At 41.9% G+C, this 19,001-nt stretch overlaps 1 long non-coding RNA gene and 1 pseudogene across 1 annotated transcript; both read right to left on the minus strand.

Annotated features, from left to right (window-relative positions):
• Positions 1-124: 124 nt before the first annotated feature.
• On the minus strand, positions 125-17,139 carry LOC131581285 (E3 ubiquitin-protein ligase RNF170-like; annotated as a pseudogene).
• A 230-nt stretch (positions 17,140-17,369) lies between these two features.
• On the minus strand, positions 17,370-18,871 carry LOC131581080 (uncharacterized). Its single transcript, XR_009278012.1, has 2 exons — positions 18,593-18,871; positions 17,370-18,310 (listed from the first exon to the last, which is right to left on the minus strand). It is a non-coding gene; the product is annotated as an uncharacterized LOC131581080 (long non-coding RNA).
• Positions 18,872-19,001: the final 130 nt, after the last annotated feature.

Genomic DNA, 19,001 nt, shown 5'->3' on the forward strand with positions numbered 1-19,001 from the left:
TACTGTGAAGCAGTGGATATTTTCTGTCAATAATCCCTGCACACCAGGACAAGGAATATTCATTTGTTCCAGTCAGAGAACACAAGACAACCAGTTGCAGGTACCCCAGTGCCAGTATTTGGACTGGCAGGAACAGCACAAGGAATAACATGATTCACTCAGATGGATGAGTCCGTGGAGTCAGTGTTCACACAGATGGACTTCACACACTTGAGAGAAATTCCTTCTTTAGTATTGGCCTAGGCTGCAATTCCCAGTTAAATGCAAACAGGAGTCACACAATAACAAAATTACATTTGGGTTATTTGGAAAAGAATAGTTTCTTTTTTTTTTTTTTAATGTTAGCAGTCAGCCCTGAAAAACATCTGGTAATTTTTTTAAAGAAACAATGCACTTCCTGCCTTGTAGTTCATGGAAAAGCAATTGTTGCCATTTCCAAAGTACCCATTGTTAGGAGAAACAGCTTTACAAGTTCAGGGACATAATTAAAGACAATGAAAGTTGATGGGAATAAAATGAAGAAGCATCATAACAAAAGAGTAAAACAAGCAAGAAAAGGATTCTGACATAGTGGGATGTCAGAGCTCCCAACTCAGTGGCGTGATAAAATCTGTCAGCTGAAAAGACAGAGTGGGAAAAAGTAATTGAAGATCAGTGTGTTGTAACCAATAAGTATTCATACATTTTAATATCTCTATTTTAATATGCAATTAGTGTGTAAAAATGAAGTCTACAGACTCCAAATGGATAGCAAAGGTACAGGTTATACAGGGACAGATGTGCAGGGCTGCCTGGCACTGCACCAGCACTTTCACCTCTTTGCAGCTCAACACAAACAACTTCAGCAAAGTTTCCATAAACTTCCTGCTATTTATATCATTATCCTCAAACTGGCCTCGATTCTTCTGGCTGAACTGGTACCAAGACTTAGCACGAGGGGTGTAGGGAGTCTGGAAAGGGAACAAACAATCACCCTGACTTGGTGTAAAATGTAGATGTGCAGGGTTCAGTCTCTCTGTGCCTTGCATGGGCTTGCTCGACACAGTTACAGAGATTTGTTCACATTTCCTGCATGGCCTTTTAACGCCTTTCTCCCCTTATGATACTTGTATTTTACAGTTGCATTTTTGTTCCAAGCCAGTGTTGCTACCAGTTTCATATGATCCATTTTAAAACCAGAACTGTAAGAACTCTGTATCCCAGTGGCTGAGTAATCAGCTGTGATAACACAAACACTGCTGCAGGATTTTGCAATAAGACTGCCTGACCATCCTTGTGTTATACAAGACTTGGCAAATTGTTCAGTTTGCCAAGTTCTCAAATTAAAATTTAATTCAAATTAAGCCAAGAAGTAAAATGTTAAAGCTCAAGAGTTCTAACACTCTTCAGCTGCAGGTTGATGGGCACTGTAATGTTAAACTGTGATTGTGGCATTCTTGTAAAACTGCCCTCTGAGGGCTCCACATTGAGTGCCAAGTACTGCTGAGTCCTTCAGCCTGTGGCAGCAGCACAGTGACAAACCCATCCCACTGCCCCAGTCCAAGAGAAGCCTCAGCCACGGCAAGAGGAAGTTTGGCCAAGGGCCCCAGCTGGGGTCAGTCAGGCCCCTGAGCTGCAGACCCTGCCATCCTCATCCCTTCAGGTGCAAATTGCTGACAGATTATTATCATGCAAATTAAAATAAAGGAAGCAAGCACCGTGTCATCCGCTGCTCTAAGAGTCCTGCAGAGACTCAGGCTTCACTCACGTGGAGAAGACAAGAATATGATGATTCCAAAAAAGCAAAGAGCAACTCTTAGGAACAAACTCCATGAGAGCCACCAAGGTCAAGAGTCCTTGCAAAGCAAGAGTCAGGAATGACAGCCTGTTACACAGGTAACCTGCAATCTGAATGTTCATATGAGACTTTTCGTCTCATATGAACATGTGATTTTGTATTCTGATACATTTCAGTTCCATGTGTCTCTCAAGCACTTTGAAAGTTAAAATCTCTTGAATGCAGAACCTTTCTGTGCTGTCCAAATGCCCCTACACTGTTCAATCACGGTACAGTATCCAGAGGAACCCTTGTAAAAGGGATCCCTGCTGCCCCAACCCTTGGAAAAGAAAGTATTCTACTTGACACGGAATCCTTTTGGGAACTGGGATTCCAGCCTTAAGAAAGGGCAGAGCCAGTGTGAACTGTTTGGATTTGGCAATACCTGGGGAAAAATCCAGCTGCTTTCTATGCTGGAATCTGATTTGAAATTTTAGAGGCAAGTTAAAATCCTGCAGTTCAAATCTGAGTGATATTTCAAAGTCCAGCCTACCCTCTCTAGGTCTGCTTTTTAATTAACCAGGTTTTTCATTACATGCTGTGTTCTGCTCCCTGCCGGGGTGACCGCAGGACTTCTCTACAGGTAAGAATTCCAGAAGCATCTTCCCTAGAAGGTTCTGGATGCAGCAGTGGGTGGTAACACTTTCACCACAGTATTGCCAGTAACTGCATCAGAAGGTAATTACATAACGGTACAGACTGATTTTCTTGCTGGGTCTCTTTCAATCCATTTGTTATGTACTGCTCACTCAGTAAATGCTGATTTATAAACACTTAGGGGTCAAAGTTGTTTCCTTGGCTTATTGTGTTGCTTCTCACAAGAGGTGTGAAAAGCACCACAGTTCCACAATAAAGAACATTTTCCTTTTTTCCCCCCTGTATCCAGCCTCCCAGTACAACAAGCAATGTCTGACTGGGGCTTGGTGAGATTAGAAACTTCCATGCTGCTTTTTGTGGAATGTTATCCCAGGGATTCAATAAACTACACAAAAGCAAAATGTTGGAGGCCTGTTTGATATTTCACAGAGTTGTTTGATCTGACATGTGTCAAATGATAAATGCAAATGGCTGCAGGATCATTCAAGCCCAAGTGGGTTTTGAAATACTGTGGGAAAATTAGAGGATAAATAAATCTGATCCCAAGAGCTCAAGCTCGTTGTTTGGCATGTGTCAGAATGCAGACAGAGGTAAATATTACTTTTGTCTGCAGGGAGGGCAGGTTAGTGGTGCTAACCAGGGACTGTGCCTCCAGTAGGGGGTCAGGCAGCAACCTACTAAATGAAAAAATGAAGATATGCTAAACATATTGGTGGTTATTTAATGTTTACAAGGAAGTTAGCAGGATTAATAAACCCTCTTTCTACAATGGACTGTGAAAATGGATGTGATTTTTTTTTTAATGCATGGTTTTCCTCTGCTAAGTGAATGGAAAAACGGAGCCTTTGCTCTTCTACACTGGTGTGTGCAGAGATTCACAGATCAGCTAGAGGAGGGTTTCCTTTCCACAGTTTCTTTCCCTGTGGATCTTACTCTGGAAGCTCCCTGGGTCATGGCTGAAGCCAGCAAGAACACAGGTACCTGTGGACAGAAGCATCAAGGTGGAGTTGTCCAGAATGACTTCCAGGGCCAGTTGTCCCAGATAAACCAGCAGGCACAGCCAAGAAGCAGCTTGTACCTCTGGAAAAGCCAATTGCCACATCCTTTTTTACCCAGATTGCTGATTTCCAGGTACAACATAGAGAGGCCTCAGGAGCAAAAGGGGGCAGAGTGTGAGGACAGTAAGATTAGGCTGCACATGCAGTGACAGCAGTGAGTTTGTGCTGTTCAGAAAACAAGAAAATTGAATGTCAGGGCTGGCACCACCAACAAACCCAGCAAAGCACAAACAGCATCTCAGCAGAAGCAGCACAGCTTGACTGGCAGCTCCGGGGCACAGCGAGCAGTGTGACAGGTCAGGGAAATAAAACCTCTCAGCATTTCAACTGATGCAACTTGACAGGGACCCAGTGAAAACAGCAGCACAACATTGTGCTGCCATTTTGATGGGATTGTTCTGTTGAGCTGAACAGTGATCTTTGTTCTTAAAAACAGCCAGAGAGGAGTTTGTGTGAGCTGTGCTGTAATGAGAAGTCTCCAGAAGCCCTCAGTGCAGGGGTTCTGCACCCAGCATCACCTCGTCTGCTGTCACTGAGGAAGGGAATTTAAGAGAAACCATGTTTGAAATCCAGAAAAAAAGTGTTCCTGGTGCCATCATTTTCATCATGTGTACAAGGACTGGGGATGTGAAATTTGGCCCAAAGGTATTTTTATGAACCTCGCTCTGACTTGTGCTTTTTACTGGTTTTCATTTGAGTGCAGGGTTTATCTTTGTACCTCTTGTGTTTTGTTTGCACACACAGAGCACTTGGCTGAGCCCACAGCTGTGCTTATTCCTAAATCCCCATCCAGTCTGTCCAAACCCAGTCTGGCACCCAGCTTCCAGCTTCTCCTTGAGCTTTGTGTTTGACACCCATCACCTCTGACTGGCTGTGACCCACTGGGGTGATGGATCAGCATCTGGGGATCCCCATGGCTGCATTGCTGTGCCTGTGCTTAGTCCCAGCAAGGCCAACGGGGCACTGATGGATCCCAGAGTCCTTCAAGGCCTTTCACAAAAAAATCCCATGGAAATTAAGATTTGCTACACTCAGAATCCTTTGTTTGGTAGAACAGGAAAGGAAGGACTCCTCTGAAGTTGACCCATTTGTGCTTCAGTGAATTTTTCATAAAATAGACAAAATCCTGTTTTAATCTATCCCACTCCACAACCTTCTGAGGGACTCTGTAGGTTTCTCTAAAATACCTCTGTGGTTATTGTTAATTAGAAAAAAATAATATTGCTGAAGGATTGCTTTTCAGTTGAACTTCCTGAACATATGGTTCAAACTGAAACTGAAAAGGAAAACTTCAGGACAAACTGTATGAATTACTACTAATAATAAAATCAGACATTTTTTATAAGTCCACATTAATCTTCTTTAAAAGCTTTGGGTTAACCACATTTTTTAAATAAAACTTTTACCGGAGCGGAATTTATTAAGAGAGCTCAGTGTTGCCTTAGCTGTGTTCCACGGGGCATCAAGAGAAGTTTTATTACTGATTTCAGTCACAACAGACTTAGATCTACACAGAATGGTTTTGATAAGCCCAATGTAAAAGTTTTATTGGTTTAAGACATGAAAAACAGACATGTTACAGAGACCACTTCTACTCTATAAACAGCCATAACATGGATAATGCCTCGCACTGGAGTCAGTGCTCTGGAGTGTAAATAATGGTGTGGAGGGAAGGAAAGCCTGGCCAAGCATGTACAGCTAAGAAAAACAACATAGACCCAGCTTGTATATGGTACTTCTCCTCTGCAGATCTCAAAATTAAATACAAATAAAGTCTGTATCATTAGGTCATACTCACAGATGGAAAAGGGAAAATTAACCAGGCCAGGGAAAGAGGAAAGTTGATGCTCTTTGTTGTTATGTCTATCTTTGTACTTGAAACTGTAACTACTGGGGCATTATTTGAAGCAGGTTTTGAGGCCATGTGGTTGCTGTTTGTCCTGGATGGGTTCTGTTCAAAGCCTCCTTTTCCTGTATGTTATAAAACAGTGTTAGGAAAACATAAAACAACCTAAAGTATTACATGCTGTCTCTCCTGAGGTGTCCTGGCTGTTGGGGATCCACTGGTTTCTTATGCTCACAGAGGAGGGGGATAGTGGCAATGGTGACATGGGGCTGTGCTCTGTTATCTTTATCCTAAACATAAAAATGTGCTTTTATTGCACCAGCTTTAACAACACAGCCCCTTGTTGTCCTTTGTACTTAGATCTTTTTATAGCATGGTGAAAAAAGTGTGAATGGCTTGTAAATATAACTTGCACTTGCTTCAAGGTGCCAAGCTCACACTGGCTCCAGTGGTGCAGAACGTGGGCCTTAAAAATCCTGAAATCGCTTTATAAATGCAATTATGAACATACCTCCCTCCACTATTCTGTGCTTCATCCTTGTATTCACTTGGAAAAACTATTTAAATGCTGTAATCCCAACCATATGGCTCAGAGCCTCAAAGAAGGCATTCAGCAGACACGTTTGTCTGGAGAATTAGGGTTTTACACAGATTATCCAGTGACTGGAGATGCTCTGGGGGAGGACAGGAGCCCACACCAGGGGCTGCCTTGACAGAAGGACCCTCTAAACTGCTCTGTCCCTTTCCTGTTAAACAGATCCTGGGCTGGAATAAACAGTTAGTGAGCTTACATTGGGATGAAATGTCTTTGAACAATTTTCCTCTGTAAGACCACACAGATTTACTTCAAAAACAGTAAACAGATTAAAAAAACCTTTATGCATGACTAGAAACCAACTTACTGAATTGTTTAAAATGGAACTTCCACTACTTTTGTTTATGTTAAAAGCTTTTACAGGACTGCAAACCAATGTAATGATGCCTAGATCACTGTTTTATTTTAGGCAAATATTTCACTTGGGAAGCAGGAATGTGGGACAGAAGGAGAGCCTGGTGTGTCCTACTCCTAATTTTTACCCATAGAAATTAATTTTATGGGATAGCTGGATCTTTATGCTGATGATTAAAAAGACAAGCTGTCTTCTCAGAAGTGAGTTCATGCTTGAAGATAAGACTTCATGTTTGTTACATCTCAAGCTTTCACACTTAACAACGTGATCATTGGACTGTTGATTTTTGTTGGGGTTGGGGGTTTTTTTCATAGTCTGATACAAATTGTGTGATTTTCTGGTGCATTTTACCCATTCCACAAGTTTGTATTGTAATTTAACAGTATCCTCTAAGATCATCTGTTACTTTTTGGCAGCCTAAGACTTTATGGGCATTTCAAAAGTGGCACCTGGTAGATGTGAAAGCAATGAGCAAATAAAAATACAGTTACTGATTTTTCAAGGAATATAAAAATGGGATTTCTCCTGCTTCTAGTGAGGCCACCTACATTAATTCCAGGGAGAAGGGCTTGGTCCTGGTTCTTACACAGGCAGGCCCTGAGATTGCTGCTAGAAGAATGCCTTGTTTAGTAGCCTGTGTAAGCACTGCCTGCACTGTCAGTCCAGAACACTTCCCACAGAATAAATGCCCACAGCTGGTTTCTGCTGGGAGAGGGGCTCACTGGAGGCAGCTGGGGAAGCTGGAGTTGCTGTGGTTCCTGGGAGAGATGTAGTGCAGAGTCTTCACTAAATTAGTAATTTGATTGACATATTCAGTTCGTTAATAATAATTTACTGTGATTAGCAGAGAGTCACAGAAACTCAGCGTAGATATCACACATAACTAATTATCACTGTTTCTCTCCTCCTCTGCAGTTGTGTCTGTCACTTAAATATACTGAAATAAAGTCTGGTGAGTTCTCTGCCTTCCTGGGGTGCCAGAATGGGATTCACTCTGTACCACAGGCTGAATGGCAAAAAAATCCAGGTGAGTGTTCAGGAAACCAGGTCTCTTGCCAGAGCCAGGTCTAAAACTATGAGTTCACCAAATGAGTAATTTTAAATCAGCACCTCTCATACCATTCTTTCCTCCTGTAATGAGGATCTGTAAATAAGATCAACTGGAGTTTTTAAAATAATGTGCCATAACATTGATTGACTGATCTTCAAGGGCTTTTCCAGCCTTAACAACAGTGTTTCTATATCTACTGGAAAAACATCTTGTTTCTTTACTGTGAGGTTATAAGTGTATTTGTTTCCATCCTCAACAGAAAAATATCAGATGCCAAAGGCCTTTCCATTGTTTTCAGATTTTCCTTTCCCTGCACTGATAAGATTCTCTCCTGCAGAGATAACAACCACACAATAGCAAAGGATGGCTGGGTAGAATGAGACACCACAGCGATGCTCAGATCCAAGTCCAGGACACTGAACTTCAGGCAAGCAGATTTTATTTAACACAGTGGCACCTAAAATTCATCTGGTACATCCCATTCCATTCTGACTTCTTGTGCAGGGCTGGGGGGCATTTGCAGACCCAGGACATCCCTGGACAAGCAGTGATGGTTTCTGTCAGCTGCAGCCCAGAGCAGTTGTGTTTACAAACACTGCACACACAATACCATTAGGTATCTACTCTGTGCACAAGAATAACACCCACATTTCTTTAGCTTTGCCTCCTACAACAAAGGGAACAAAATGTGTTTCTGATTTTGCGATAGATACGGAGTGAAGGGAAGCCCAGCATTCCCAGACCGTAACCAATGGAAATTCTGAAAGGTTCCCTTGCCCTTTGCAACCTCAACAAGTTGAAACCTCTTGTGCATTTTGTATGAGCTTGTCTTGTACAATAATTAGCTTATATATGACTCCTAGGGGAAAAGTGATTATGGTTTATTTCCAGATGACTCATGAGCAAGTCTGCAAAAAGAGAGTTTGTGCTGGTCAAAAAATGGGAAAATGGAATATTTAGTGTTGCTGATGATACCAGTTCTGGCTGCTGAGCTCAGGCACCAGGCAAAGGGGCTGGAAACTCGTCAGCTTGAGTGTAAGGGTCTGTTGAGACCCTGCAAATGCTGAAGGTCTGCTCCCAGAGCATTTGATCAGGACTAGGAATTACAGCAAAGATCCAGACAGTGATCCTGCACTGTGTGAATAATATGTGTGTGTATAGAAAGAATAAAAATCATTCAAACATCATTCAAATCCATCATTCACTCACTTGACTGAGTGAAGCAAGGTGGGAAACTCAGTCAGCTCTTGCAGGATGACCAGTGGGTGGCAGATCCAGAAGGAGCAAAACCAGGCAGTTCCTTACATACACAGTAAAGCCATGGACATTCTTATGGATGCCAGGAATTTCTGAGTCCAGCAGGTACCAAGGCAAGGTGGCCCTGGTTTCACCTGGAATGGACATTCTTTCCTCCAACTGCATTAAGAGAGCATTTGGGAGGAAAAAGAGACTCGGGGTCACCTTCAGCAAAGACATCAGTGGCTGAGTCTTGTCCTGAGTCGATCAGCTGGGAAAAACATGCCAGGTCTGTAATTTATTTTTAATAGATTATCTGCACATAATCAAATCTCTGATTTATTGAGTCCAAGCACTCCCAGTGATGCTGGAGTTGGCTCTGTCCTGGTTATGAGGGGCCCGCCCAGCTGGATCTGATAGAAGGAGAAGACAGATGATATCTGACATTGCTGTAAGGCTGCCAGAACTAATTTACCCCTTCCAAAATCCTGAGCTGGCCTTTGAACATTTGAACTGTGATTGAATTAGAGATTGATTATAGCAGTCAGTGTTTGTGTCATGAAGCTTTGAGGTTTTGATGGTACTAAAGAGTTGTAATAAAATAAAATATTTAGTGTGACTTTGCCTAAAATGACAGATTTTTAGGGAGCTTCTTCTCATGCAGTAATTCTGAGTCTTATTTCAAACAGCACTATTCAAATTGTCATTCCTCCTAACATTTTGGGCTAGAAACTTTGCAAGTGCCCTTAGGAACAACTATTTCACAGTCTTGTATTTGGATCTGGGTGCCTTTGGTGGTTCGAACCCATATGTTCTTGGGAATCCTCAGCCAGAACTGAGTGATAAAATGTTTAGTCCAGTAGAAGTCAATTTAATTAATTTTGAGGAAATGAAAGAAGAAAGCCAAATCAAACACCAAATTCCAAAGCGTATTATTCTGAAAAAACAGAATTCAAAGAAAGCCTTAAAGTTTTTCAGGAATCAGGAACTTATGTTTCTATTTCTCAGTGCACAGCACAGGTGTTCACTGGGGTCACATTTCCACAGGTCAGATTTGCAATGGAATTCTTCATGTAGGTACCTCATAAGGGGCCAGGCTTTGAAACTGTGACAGTCAGATTTTTGAGAAAAAAGAGCTTTTCAGATCTGGACACATCTTTTGGCTTAAAATGAAAGCTGAGCATTTCAGAAAATAATTCTAGTAGAACCCTGCAAAACCAAGCCCATTGTACTAAACCCCAGTCACCAGATTTGATACATTTTTTAATTCTTGCCCACAAAAGGAAGGCGTGAAGCACTGATCTGTTTGTCAGCTGTGGAGCCAGAAGCTCCTGGGTATAAACCTTTATCTCTGTGACACAGTTCAGCTCACAACATCTTGCAGTTTTACCAAAAGGAAATTTAGCTCTAAAGCATCAGTGGTGTGTCTGTTCTCATCAGCATCTTCGAGGAGGGGTATTAAAGTTTAAAAAGCTCTCAGCAGATGGAGCGCTCACAAACATTTATTAGTTTTTCCATGAGCACGTGGCATTGTTCAGTAAAGCAGCCCCTGCTCTGAGGTTTGAAGCTGTCGGGGAGGGGTGACAGTGTCACTTTGCTGTGGCAGGGGAGCAGCTGCTCCCAGGCTCAGTTACAAGGCCAGTTCAGATGACAAGGGAGGGTACACTGGACAGCTCATGGTTTGGCAATCCAGATCTAACCTAATCATAAGCAAATTAAAACCAGGACATTTTAGAAGGAAGAATTTATTCATGTAGATTTTCCAAAAGTAATCTAATGATGAAAAGTCTAAATAAATACTTCAATTATTTATTCATAATCAGTCTAGTGAGCACTTCTTACAGTGGTCCAGGTGACCTACCTGAGATTGATCTTGCCATTCCTCTTTGCAGAAATGTTTGAGAGGAGCTGAGTTGGTGTGGAATCATTCAGCAAGGCAAATTATGCCTTATTTGCCAATTAATAATTTAATTGCTCAGTTTAGTTGCCTTTATTTGCCAATTATTAATTTAGTTGGCCGGGGACTCTCAGGTTTTATAAATTATTAAATGAAATGTAATTTTTTTCCTTTTGAAAATAATGGCCTCCCTTTCTAAGTCTTCTCGCCCAAAAGACATTTAACATAATTGAAAAGATAGCTGAGTCAAATAAAAAAAACTTGCATTCCTATTTTTAAATATTAACTTGAATCAAGGGCACACTGTAGGTATTTTGATCACCTGACAGAGTAGCAGCTTATCAGTGCTGTTGTGAAACATCTCTAAAACTTGCCAGACACTTGTGATACTTTGGAATTGCATAACTGCAGACTTAGGTTGTGTAATACAAATTTGTCCACATCCTAAGTGAAGTGCAGAATTTAAGCAAAAGGTCCAACATGCTGAAGTAATTTTTAACGATGGGCATTTATATGCCATAGGGTATTTATTCATTGTCATGTTCTACGGTCCTTGAGAAAGGTTTGATTTATGTAAAAGTGTTCTTCAATTTAATGCTATAAAATTGATAACGAAACCTGTTCAGGGCCTGGTTTTGTGCAGTGTTCACCATCCTGATCCTGATTCAACAAGGCACTGAAGCACAACTCAAATATTCAGCCCTCAGGTAACACATAACCTCTTACGTGTCAGTAATATTGAAATAGAAATACACTTAGAACAGAAATACTGCCCCTGGCATTCCTGCTGAAGCACTGATAAGCTAAACAAAGCACTTTTCAAAGCCTAATAACCGGATGGGATTTGTAGCATAAACAATGCTCCTTGTTAGTCACCAGTCCCCGGGGTATCTTCCTCACTTTGTTACAGATAAATTAGCAACAAATGAAAAGCTGTGTGTGATTTCCTGCCCTGGGTATGCCTGTGTGCTCGCGTGCCAGTGTGAGAGCTGTCATTTATTATTTATCCAAGAATGTATTCACGTCCACAGTGTGATTTAATTACTTATTAAAGGTGCCAGACTGGCAGATGCAGAAACTGGAGCAGTTGGGTTATCCAGAGAACATGGTATGGGCAGTGACATCCTCTCCAGGATGTTCAATGCTTCTCCCCAATGGAATCCCCAAATCTCCAAGCACAGCTCTTTCTCTCCAACCTTTTCCCAGGTTCTCTGCTCAAAGTGTTGAGTTTATAAAGGCTGCTAACAGAGATGTCAGTCCTGTGGTTTTTAGACAGGAATGTTGATTCTCTGGAAAATGGTTCAAACACATTAGGTCAGTCTGTTTTAGCTAGGCCACTTAAGAATTGTGTTAGTACCAACAGAGGTGAAACCCCTTCTAACTAACTAATAGCAAAAGATAATATTTTTGAAGATAGAATGAGCCCAGAAGATTTCCTTGTGCTTGCCAGGGGCTGTGTGTGCAGTGCTGTGGCTCTTCTGCAGTCACTCAGGCCTTACCACAGACAAGCTTGTCTTGGAAACTGCAGACTGAATTCTGCCCTATTTGAAGAAACAGGATTTTGGGTCCATTTTTAATATCACTCTAAGCTTATTACTGCTCAGTTGTGCAGTTCAAAGCACTTCCCCTGCCTCCAGGCACAGCTGGATGCAGGACAGCAGGGAATCTTCTCTTACTTCCATCAGTACCCAGGCTTCAATGGAGAAATGGAGATTTTATTTGGCCTAACTCACTGAATTTGACCAGGGAAAGGCTGTCAAATAACAGCAAGGTTCCTTTCACATAGCTCCAGAATATTTTGAGGAAGATAATGAAAACAGGAAAATCCAAACTTCTGTGACTCTGTACATTAAATCAGTCAATCCAAGACTGCCCCAGGCCAGCCATTCCTGTTACCTTGCTGACATTTTGGTCCCAATACATGCCTGAAAGTTGGAATCCTGGATCCATTTTGTCTAAATTGTAGGTTGGGCTTTTTTGGTGCTCGATCTTTGGTTGGGTCTGAGAAGCACAACTGCAGTGCCAGTACCAGCGTTTGCTCTTAATGAGCTCCTTGTTTTGGCTCTGGAGTTGGAGCTGTCAAACACTGCAGTGCCTATTTTAGTTTGCACAGTTGAATAGTCCCATCAAAGCCAACAGGTCTGGACATGCCAACCACTGGCATTGCTGCAGCATTAATTCCCAATTTTACACATCCAGTTTCTTGATGTACTCCACAAAAGCCTACCTAACCAGAAATGTGAGGTACAAAGACAGGGCTGAGAGGTGTGAAGGTGTGAAACACTTCTGACACTGTTCTGGAGCAGGGCCTACATGATGGCCTTTTACACAAACAGAGGGGTTTTTGACTGAGATGGGTTTTTGACTGAGATGGGCTTTTGTAAGATGCACCCCAGCAAGTCCCATCTGTGACTGAGATCCATTCTGGAATGTGAGAGTGGGGGTTGCTGGATGTGTTGGAGGCTCCACAGAACTCTGCTCAGAGCAACTGTGCCCCTGGTTCCTGTGCATGAGCAAAACAGAGCAACTGTTGGAGAGCAGCACGAAAGCAAGGAAGAAATCTCTAAATGCAAACAGAAGGGACAGTCAAGATTAACCTTTATCTTAAGAACTTATTCAAGTGCAAAATGCAGTAACAAAAAATGTAATTGCAACCTCCCTGGCAGTCTATTCAAAAGATACTTGAACCCTGGGAGCTGGCTTTCCCTCTTTGGAATATGCCACAGCAAGAGAACATTCAAACATGAAAGAAAATGTGTTCAAAATTCTGAGACAAACTGAAGTCTGTTCTCAAATAAAACCAAAAAAAATTACATTGATATAGAAATTATGGGAAATCTGAACTCTTTTGACAGGTAGGTACACAATAACTTGTTTATTTAATACATAAATGTTGCAGTATCAGGACAGCTCACACTTCACACACCTGTAGATCTCCTACTCTGCCAGCTGTGGCTGGGTTTGAGACACTGTTGAATTATTCAATAGCAAGTGGTGGGTGTGACATTTTCACCCAGTGTTTCTAACACAGACTCTTCTTCCACTAAAGAATACTTTTTCAATACTCCATTTAAAAACATGTCTTTTAGTGCTTTTCACACTAACTTTCAGACATTGAGAAAGGAAAGCTGTTAATTTTCTATTTAAAAATAATGAACAAGTTACATTTTATTTTGTGAAACTTCTACACTGGTAATGTTTCTGAATAATAAGATAATAGTATATAATTGGTATAATGAAACATAGAGTTCTGAAAATTATTTCATTTAGAGAGATTAGAGATATTACCAGAATTAGTTTCCCTAGCAGTACATTCCAGTACCCTGGCACAGAATCAAAGAGGTTACTTCTTCTTGGAAATTGAGTTTGTAATTTCCCTGATTCTGAAAAAAAAACATGTTCCTGATCTTAGCTGTGGATTAATCCCTGACTGTGGTGAGTACTGGAGGTGTTTGGTGCACAACATTCAGTGTGAGGATACTCTCAGGATCAGAATCTGTATGGCACAAAACTGGGACACAAACCCACCTGCCCAACTGGTGCCTTAGGAGTCACCTCTCCAGCACACCTGTGGGAACAGGATCTCAGAGTGTCACTGTGTTCGTGACCAGCACGTCTCTGCCACAGTTCATATCCCAGTGCTGCATTTTTTGTCCTGGGCACAAACTGAAATTGTATCTGAGACATTTAATACATGTGAATTTGCAGAGGGGCTGCTGCCATGACACTGCCAATTCCATGATGTCAATTAACGTCAGCTGGGTAATGCTGGAATTGCCAAAGCCCACTCTCACTTGTGACCTTGTTCACTAAAAAAAGATAAGGGTACTAAAATAGGAGTGCAGGTATCAGTGAGAAAGTAAATGAAAAGGCAGAAATAAAAAAGCATAGATGGGAGATGAACCAATGTTAGGGAAACAACTGAGGCAGTGAGAGTGGGGGAGGGAAGGGTACAGTGCCAAACTGGGGTTTTGCTGAGCAGAAATGATCTTGTAAAGGTGTAAATATTTTATTCTGTCCAAGTCACTGTTCTTAAAAGTTGCCAGTTTTGAGATTTTTCCCTGAAATATTTGAGGTAGATCACTCCTTAAGGATGTCACCATTTCTCTCTTGCTGGATGAAGCCAAAAGGTGGAATTACAAGATCTGGTCAGTCTCTTTTATAAATGTAGGTCAACAGTTTTCTACCTCTGATCTGCTTTGTATCCCACATAACTTTTAAGGAATTTAATGAGATATCATAGATTTTGATTCTGTGGCTCTGTTTCCATCTTTTTTGTTTCAGTTTATAAATGCCCACCTCACTGGCATATGATAAACCTTAACTATTATTTGGAAAAGCAATTGTTATTTTTTTCTGAAGCTCCTTTAGTAAACAATATTATTATTCTGTGTGAAAGGTGTGCATGCATTTGTACTCTCTATATACACACTCTCTGTATCACATGGGATAAGATAACTCTGTCTGGAAATTTGCAACCAAGGAGCCCAGAAATTACTCCAGTCAAAACAAAATTAATTATAAAAGACTAGAAATGCTACCCCAAGCCTTCAGAGTTTTAATGAGATGACTGTTTCTTACCAGCATTAATTCTGCGGGGATAAGGAAATGTTCACTGAGTTAAGATATGCTAAGAAAAGTGTAAAGAAGAGCATAAATGGCTCAGGAATTTCAGGAATCCCACTGGCTTAAACAGTCTTTTATTTAAAGCAAATGTTCTCATAGCTGAATGACTTCCAAGAAGGGCCTCAAGTGATGAAAGTATTTCCATCTAATGTGAAAATGCTTGAATGATGCTTATTCCAAGTGAAAATATTGCCACCTTTCAGAAAAGCCTGAATACAAGATCCTTTAATGAAGATACTCTCAGACAAGGTATTAATTTTTGGAACATACAAAATATCCAGAATTCCTACTATTTTGATAATGAATAGATTTTAATGACTTTCATCTCCTATAGCAACCAGGGAAAATATTTCAGAGTATTTTACAAAACAGATACTTCAGTAACAGAGTGAAAAATTTTACATTCATCATCCTGACATTGCTCCCTTTTCCCCCAGGGCATAACTGACCTGGAAAGTACCACTGAGCATCTGCGAGGAAAAGCAGTGGGGAAACAAAACCTGTAAAGACCAGCAAGGCACTGAGACAACAACTCCAGTCCACAGCAGTGGCTTTTTAATTCCTGTTTTATGATTTTTAGATGTTCACTTATGCTGCATAAGCTCCATTTAATAACTTCTAGATTGGCCACATTTGGAGAATAAACAGATTGTCAATTAATTTTTTCATGAAAACAAAGTAACTCCAATACACAGCTTGATTCCAAAGTGGCAGGAAGGTGCCAGAGACTGTGACAGGTGTGAAGGGATGTGTGGCCCAGCAGGTATCAGAGCAGTTTGTATTGTGTAATAATTCATTGCACACATATTGGGAATTGGTTTGATTCTGGTTTTTATATCTAAAAATTCAGATGTGCCTCTGTAATACAGAATACCATGGGGATTATTGGATGCTCCTAAAGCTTTTAAAAGATGCTCAGGAATTGCAGACTTCCAGAAATCAAATTAACTGAGCTACAAAAACTGATTGGAAAGCAGAGGAAGACTTTTTTATCTTGTTTTCTAAAGGCATGAAATGTGCAAGTACATGACTAACCACCAAGGGTCAGTGTTCAGTGCTTTTACATTCTGACATTTGTTCCCAGGTGCTTGGAAGATCCCCTTTAGATGCAGTCCTGTAATTAGGATTTTCCAACAGTATTTTTGAACTACCAGTGAGATGCTTATGTGCCATACAAAGTATGGGAAAATTCAAGTGTCTGGATATGGGGCTTTTGTCAGCCAGCTACCAAGTTATATCTGAACTGAGTATTGTTTATATTCCTGGATATAATGATATGTCCCACTGAAAATAATAAAAAACACCCTAGGATCTGGATTTTATTTTTATGAATAGCAAATTATTGTAGCAAATGCCATTCTTCTGTTTCGTTAAGAAAGTTAAGACAGCCCTCACCAAAAGATTGTCAGGTGCTTTGTCAAGGTGGCAAGGGATGCACTGTCAAGAGGAATGAACACATTTTAAATGAGTTCCTGTTGAAAGTAACTTAATCTGACTTTAAAATGTAGTAATGGTGGATATCAGACATCAGGAGATTGAGCTGCAGCCCTGGTGTGAGGGGCATGCCTGGCTGGTCCCCCCTGTTTCTGGGATGTTAATATAGCTCATAATCCTTGATTGGCACAGACCCAGAATGTACTGACAGACATTCATACAAACTGCAGCTCATGAAGAAATCTCCAACCAGGCTTAAAAAATAAACCAAACCCACCTTACTCTACACAAGGCACAGAGATCCCTTTGTTCCCCTTCTGCCCCACGGCTGAGCTCCAGGCACAGCTGCCCAGTACTGGGGAGTTTCTGACGTGCCCCCGTTTAGCAGTGACTTGAAAGATGTAAAAAACTGGGCAGATTTCTGTGTGGAGCTGATTTCATTTGTCTGTAGCTGCAGCCAAACCCTTGCAGTGCTGACACTGCTCTGTCTGGGTGAGCACCTGGAGCCCGTCTGACCTGGCTGCAGCAGCCAGGAGCACACGGGTGAGCTGATCTCTCTTGACATAATCCCAGATTGCCCGACCTGCACAGCTTGCCTTGTTCTTTCACGGATCCCAGCCTCACTCATTGCCCTAGCCAGTCTGGATCACCCTTCTAGCACTGCCATCCCTTAGGAATAATCATTTCTGGATGCTCTTGAATGAGGATCAACCCTCAGGAAAGGACATAAAATTGTGGAAACTACAAAGTAAAGAGGGACAAAATAAAAGCCACTAGAAATTTAAAAAGAGCAAAAATACTAAAAAAAACTAAAATGAGCATGTTAAACAGTACAAATCCTAGCACAGAACTCTGGGGGATATTACTGTAAAAACCTTTTATTCCTTATTCTATTTTTAATAAGGATTTATGTTAATCTTCCATGGCAACCAAATCTCTTTATGAACCTTTGGTGAAGGAAACAGTAATAGGGTTTCCAGAAATCCAAGTCCACTTTCCAGTCTTTATCAGTTCTGAGAACACTAGGAGGGGAGATAGTTATGTAAATACAACCCATGTTATCACCATAATTTTAACCTCTGTGAGGCAAAGTAGAATCAGTAACAGAAAATTGAAGTATGTATCTTGACAAGCAGCCAAAAAACAGCAGATGCTGCCCATAGCAGTTATGATTCAAGTTGTTTAGTCCACTCTTAGGCTGACCTAAACACTGATGTGTTTAATGCCATCCTGTACACTTCAGTAACAACAGGCAATATGCAAATGGTGATAAAATTGAATCAGCTAAGAAAAAAATAAGGGTTCAAAATAGTAAAACAGGCTGGCGGAGGGAAAATTTAAGTACATTCTTGTGCTGAAACACAAAGGGAAAAGGAAAGGGACAGAATAATCACATTTCCTTTGTGTAAGGTACGGAGACTTTTCTCTGGAGTTTTTCTTTTATTTGGAGATAGTTTGAGGCAGGGTGCTATAGCAGACAGGATCCTGGCTCAGGCATCCATAAATTCAGATCAAATAAGGCTAACCTCTTCCTATGAAACAAATACAGTATTTTCTGGAGCAAAAAAAGATCAAACAAAACAAGTACTCGTACGTTTTAAGCTATCGTGTAGTGAACTAAGCAAGATGAAAAGATCGCGTGTGGTGGGGATTGATGTGCTGTGAGGGCTGGATGCAGAGCCTTGGCTGCGAGCCCTGGGCTCTGCCAGGGCCAGGAAGGAGCTGCTCTGGAGGAACAGCTCACACCTCGCTGGCAGGTGAAGGCACTGGAGTCTGCTGGGCTTTGGGCAGTAGTAACTCTACAAAAGAAGCAATGACAATATGAATTAAGAATAAGTAAAACTGCCGCAACCCTTCTCCATCCATCCTTTGGGGAGGGGTCACATTTTCCCACCTCTAGAAGGGTTAAAGCAGTTGTTCTTCACCCCCGTGCTTAAGCACCTTCAGTCCCTCACATCTCCAGATAACTGAATTGATATTTTCACCTCATTTAACTTTTTTTTTTTTTAATTTAGCTATTTTTAAGCAGTTCTGTACCCTGCTCTGAGAGCAATGTTTGTGGCGGGTAAACACTGACCTACCTACACCCGTGACCTCCACGGCCCGACCGTGCCCGCGGCAGCGCTGACAGCCGGGGCGAGCTATGAGAGGCAGCACCCGCCATGTTGGGACGGAGCGGCGCCTCCCGGGCCGAGGGTGGGGAACGCGGGGCCGCTCTCGGCCCAGGAGCTTCCTCCGGCCGAGTGACACGATGGCGTTTCGCCCACGCGCCGGCCAGGAGCGGGTGACACGGCCCGGGGGGATGTGACACAGCGCGGGGCGGGTGACACGATCCCGACTCGCCCCCTCACGGAGGCGGCGCGGCCGTGAGGGCAACCCCCGCCTCTAACGAGTCTCACCGTGATTGGCACGAGCGCACCGCTCCTCCACTGTGATTGGTCAGAAGTGCTGTCACTCCCGGCCTCTGAGGGCAGAGGCGGGAGCTGAGTG

Source organism: Poecile atricapillus, chromosome 7 (genome assembly GCF_030490865.1).
Source record: "Poecile atricapillus isolate bPoeAtr1 chromosome 7, bPoeAtr1.hap1, whole genome shotgun sequence".
NCBI classification, from domain to species: domain Eukaryota; kingdom Metazoa; phylum Chordata; class Aves; order Passeriformes; family Paridae; genus Poecile; species Poecile atricapillus.